Source organism: Papio anubis, chromosome 8 (genome assembly GCF_008728515.1).
Source record: "Papio anubis isolate 15944 chromosome 8, Panubis1.0, whole genome shotgun sequence".
NCBI lineage: Eukaryota > Metazoa > Chordata > Mammalia > Primates > Cercopithecidae > Papio > Papio anubis.
Window position 1 is genome coordinate 40,781,632 of NC_044983.1, and position 6,000 is coordinate 40,787,631.

A 6,000-nucleotide genomic window follows, 5' to 3' on the forward strand; every position below is an offset into this window, starting at 1 on the left:
GAGGATAGCTTAGTCAAACCCTCATGTATCATTTGATTTTTAAAAATCACTGCTGATTCCGGGGTGACATGGTCAAACAAGATGTGGTATGCCTTACAGTGTGCTTGCTGCTAAGGCCCTTTAGCTTTTGGTGAACGAGGGGATCTTATGATCAGTGTGCTGACAGCAATCACATTCTACACATTCTACTCCCCTTCTGTTGAGCTATGTATTCATCTCTTGAACCTGTTGCTATTACCACAGGTAGCTATAAATTAACACAACAATGCTATAACAGACACTATAACCCACACTGTCAGTTTAACGATGTATAGCCAATCAATAACTCATGTTGTTTTAATGTAAATTCTTGGTAAACAACTCAGAAACTGCCTCTTCCCTCCCATAAAAATCCACTTGTAATTGCTGCTAAGCAGAGTACGTATTCAGGGCAACTTGAATCTGTGTTCCTGGGTTGCAATCCTCACGCGTGACTCAAATAAACATTTTACTTGTACTAATTTTGCCACAACTTCTTCCTTTTAGGTTGACACCATAAGGCCAGGAGCCCTTTTGAGCCAGGTACCAAGTCAATTCCTCCAAAAGGCCTTATTGGTTCCTTAAAGTCCTCTTTAGTTCCCAAAAACAGTCAGGTCATATCTGATTCTGTGCACGTTCTTCTCATGTACGGCTCAGTGAAATAATTGGTAATATCACCAGTGTTTCCAGTTGTGTTCTATTATACACAGAACAGATTCTCATTGAACCTATGCAAAAAACTACATTGCCATGAAAATAAGACTGCTTCGTAAGAGTTCTGAATTCCAGATGGAACAGGTAGAGAGAAAAAAATAAATACTTCAATTCTGTTTACAAACGTATAATTTAGCAGATTGCTGTAAATTATAGTTAGCTTAAGAAAAAGAAAAAAAAATTTCCTTAAATCAGGAAAAAACAAAACATTTAAAAAAGCAATGTTTCAAACAAGGAGTCATAAAAATTATAATCAGCCTCCTCAGTTTATTTAGTCCCAGGTAATTAATTCTTGTTTTGCTTTATCTTGGTTTTAAGAACCCACCAGTTTCATTATCAGAATTCTGGACTGAGGGGCATAAGGCAGAAGAAGAGTCCAAGGCAAGTTTCAGAGCAGGAGTGAAAGTTTATTAAAAAGCTTTAGAGCAGTAATGAAAAGAAAGTACACTTGGAAGAGAGCCATGCGGACATCTTGGAGGTCAAGTGTGGGGTTTGACCTTTTTATTTTTTAATTTTTTTTATATGATGGAGTTTCACTCTTGACCAGGGTGGAGTGCAATGGCTTGATCTCAGCTCACTGCAGCCTCCACATCCTGGGTTCAAGCAATTCTCCTCCCTCAGCCTCCCAAGTGAGTAGCTGGGATTACAGGTGTACACCACCATGCACGGCTAATTTTGTACTTTTAGTAGAGACAAGGTTTCACCATGTTGGCCAGGCTGGTCTCAAGCTTCTGACCTCAAGTGATCTGCCTGCCTCGGCCTCCCAAAGTGCTAGGATTACAGGTGTGAGCCACCGTGCCCAGCCAGGTTTGACCTTTTGACTTGGGGCTTTATATGTTGGCATACTTCCAGCATCTTGCATTCCTTTTCCAGTGGAATACCCCAAGAAGGTCATATACCAGTTAAACTCTGCCATTTTGCCTCTTAATGTGCATGCTTGAACTCACTCGCCCAACTCCTGAGATCTTATCAGGAAGATGCTGATCACCAGTTTCAGGGTTTTTTTTAATCTATAGGGAGACTGCCTTTCTTTGGCAGTGGCTGGGACGAATTATTATTTTAGAGAGGCAGTGTGACAACTGCCTGATTGTAACCACCCAAGGGGTTCATCTTGTTCACCTCCTAGAGAGAGCCAATTCATCAACACAGGGGAATTGCAATAGAGAAAGACTAATTCACACAGAGCTGGCTGTGCAGGAGACCGGAGTTTTATTATTACTCAAATCAGTCTCTCCCAGTGAGAGGTGACAACATGCTAGCAGCCCTCCCTCCCTCTCTGTGCCTCCTCAGCCTCCGCGTCCATTCTGGCCGTGCTTTAGGAGCACTTCAGCCCACCACTGCACTGTGGGAGTCCCTCTCTGGGCTGGCCGAGGCCAGAGCCAGCTTCTTCTGCTTGCAAGGAGGTGTGGAGGGAGAGGCATGGGCGAGAACTGGGGCTGCATGCAGCGCTCGCGGGCCAGCGGGAGTTCTGGGTGGGCACGGGTTCGGCGGGCCCCACACTTGGATTGGTCGGCCGGCCAGCACCACTGGCCCCTGGCAGTGAGGGGCTTAGCAGCTGGGTCAGCAGCTGTGGAGGGTGCGCCAGGTCCCCCAGCACTGGTGGCCCACCCACAGGAGTTCTTGCAGGGCCTCAGCTGCCTCCCCGCAGGACAGGGCTGGGGACCTGCAGCCCACCATGCCCGAGCCTCCCCGCCGGTGGGCTCCCACGCTGCCCGAACCTCCCCAACGGGCACCACCCGCTGCTCCATGTGGCGCCTGGTCTCACTGACCACCCAAGGGCTGAGGAGTGCAGGCACGTGGCATGGGACTGGCGGGCAGCTCCGCCCGCAGCCCTGGCATGGGATCCACTAGGTGAAGCCAGCTGGGCTCCTGAGTCTAGTGGGGACTTGGAGAACATTTATATCTAGCTCAGGGATTCTAAACGCACCAATCAGTACCCTGTGTCTAGCTCAAGGTTTGTAAATACACCAATCAGTACTCTGTATCCAGCTAATCTAGTGGGGACTTGGAGAACTTTTCTGTCTAGCACTCTGTGTGTAGCTAAAGGATTGTAAATGCACCCATCAGCAGTCTGTCAAAACGGACCAATCAGCTCTCTGTAAAATGGACCAATCAGCAGGATGTGGGTGGGGCCAGATAAGGGAATAAAAGCAGGCTGCCCAAGACAGCCGAGGCAATCTGGTTGGGTCCCCTTCGGGGGTGTGGAAGCTTTATTCTTTTGCTCTTTGGGTCCGCACTGCCTTTATGAGCTTTAACACTCACGGGGAAGGTCTGTAGCTTCACTCCTGAGGCCAGCAAGACTATGAACCCACCGGGAGAAATGAACAACTCCAGCCGTGCTGCCTTAAGAACTGTAACATTCACTGTGAAGGTCTGCAACTTCACTCCTGAGGCTCAGCGAGACCACAAACCCACCAGAAGGAAGAAACTCCAAACACGTCCGAACATCAGAAGGAACAACCTCCGGACACACGATCTTTAAGAACTGTAACACTCACCATGAGGGTCTGCGGCTTCATTCTTGAAGTCAGTGAGACCAGGAACCCACCAATTTTGGACATACCAGAAGACGGCGAGCAGAGTTTTTAAGGACAACTTGGTGGGTGGGAGGAAGCCAGGAGCCAGGAGAGCTGATTGGTCAGGGATGAAATCATAGGGAGTTGAAGCTGTCTTTCACTGAGTCAGTTCCTAGGTGCGGGCTGCAAGATCAGATGAGTCAGTTTATTGAACTGGGTGGTGCCAGCTGATCCATCAAGTACAGGGTCTGCAAAATATCAAGCACTGATCTTAGGAACAGTTTAGGGAGGGTCAGAATCTTGTAGCCTCCAGCTGCATGACTCCTAAACCATAATTTCTACTCTTGTGGCTAGTGTCAGTCCTACAAAGGTAATCTAGTTCCCAGGCAAGAAGCAGATCTGCTTTGGGAAAGGGCTGCTATCATCTTTGTTTTAAACTATAAGCTATAAACTGAGTTTCTTCCAAAGTTAGTTCAACCTATGCCCAGGAATGAATAAGGGCAGCTTGGAGGTTAGAAGCAAGATGGGGTCGGTTAAGTTAGACCTCTTTCACTGTCTCAGTCATTTTGCAAAGGCAATTCCTGGTGAGGCATGAGGCCTGCTCCTGCCCTGTTTCTGCCTGACTAGCTTCCCACTGTAACAAAAATAAAACAATTAACTATGGATGATGAAATTCTTAAAATGGTCATGATTAAAGATTTTATGAGAGTTCATTATAATGTAATTGATAAGAAAATGTGATTATTTCCGTGATACACATTTTAAGGCAATAATGAAATCACCTTTGCAAAATTAAGACAGGAAGATAAATCTGATGTGTCTGACTGCATTTGTCTGTAGCTGCACAGATTGGCTGTCTGTTCATTCTTGGGCGTGGGCCAAGCTAACTTTGGGAGAAATTTATTTTATACTTTATTTTATTTTATTTTATTTTTTGAGACGGAGTCTCACTCCATCACCCAGGCTGGAGTGCAGTGGTGCAATCTTGGCTCACTGCAACCTCCACTTCCCAAGTTCAAGCAATTCTCATGCCTCAGCCTCCTAAGTAGCTGAGATTACGGGCGTTCACCACCATACCTGATTAATTTTTGTACTTTCAATAGAGATGGGGTTTCACCATGTTGGCAAGGCTGGTCTCGAACTCCTGACCTAAGGTGATACGCTTACCTCGGCCTCCCAAAGTGCTGAGACTACAGGCGTGAGCAATTGTGCTGGCCTATTTTATAGTTTAAATAATGATGGTCCTTCCCCAAAACTGAACTGTTATAAAACTAATGAAAGGCCACCAAGTTAAGAGAAAGAGAAGGGCTCGAATTCCAAATAATTACCTGCCGTTATTCCGGAGGTCATAAGATTTGCAACTTCTCCAATTACTCGTGACGATAACATCACTACTCTAGAATCTAACGTTGGCTTTTTGATGTCAAAATGTTTTTCTTTTTCTTTTTGATTTTTTTCTTTTTACTTTAGTTACTGTGGATTCTTTCTCCTTCCTTCCTTCTTTCCTTCCTTCCTTCCTTTTCTTTCTTTCTTTGTTTTCTTTCTTTCTTTCTTTTTCTTTCTCTTTCTCTTTCTTTCTTTCTTTCTTTCTCCTCCTTTCCTTTCCTTTCCTTTCCTTTCCTTTCCTTTCCTTTCCTTTCCTTTCTTTTCCATCTTTCCTTCTTTCTTTCTCTTTCTTTCTCTCTTTTTTGACAGGGTCTTCCTCTGTCGCCCAGGCTGGAGTGCAGTGGCACAATCTCAGCTCACTGCAACCTCTGCTTTCCAGGTTCAAGCGATTCTCATGCCTCAGTCTCCCAAGTAGCTGGGATTACAGGTGTACACCACCATACCCAGCTAATTTTTTGTATTTTTACTAGAGTCAGGGTTTCTCTATGTTGACCGGGGTGGTCTCAAACTCCTGGCCTCAAGTGATCCACCCACCTTGGTGCCCCATATTGCTGAGATTACAGGCATGAGCCACCGCACATGGCCTGATTGACCTTTTGAGATGACTTTTCAAGTTTTTGCATTTCTGACAACCAGATGGCCCCACCAACCAGTCTTGTGGCCCCCACCTAGGAACTGACTCAGCATAAGAGGACAGCTTCAATTTCCTGTGATTTCATCTCCAACCCAAACAATCAGTATTCCCTCTACTTTACCGGCCTGCCCACCAAACTATCTTTGAAAACCCCCTAACCTCCAAGCGTCTGGGGAGATCGATTTGAGTAATAACTTCATCTCCCACGTGGCATGGCCAGCCTCATGTCAATTAAACTGTCTTTACTGCAATGCCATGGTCTGAGTGACTTGATTTTGTTTGTGTAGTGGGCAGTAAGAACCCATTGGCTCAGCCTGGCCAACATGGTGAAACCCCATCTCCACTAAAAATACAAAATTAGCTAGCCATGGTGGCAGGCGCCTGTTGAGGCAGGAGAATTGCTTGAACCAGGTGGGGGTTGGGGGGCGGAGGTTACAGTGAGCTGAGATCACATGACTGCACTCCAGCCTGGTGACAGAGTGAGACTCCATCTCAAGAAACAACAACAACAAAAAACCAAAAAACTAGAATTATGACTGATAGCATTATACCAGGACATAGCATGGAACATTCATATTAATAACATATATCCATACAAAGGAAACTTTTAAAAGATTAAGCATCACTTCTCTCTCTCTCTCTCTCTCTCTCTCTTTCTTTCTCTCTCTCTCTCTCTCTTTCTTTCTTTTTATTTTTTTTAATATTTAGAGATGGGGTCTTGCCATGTTGCAA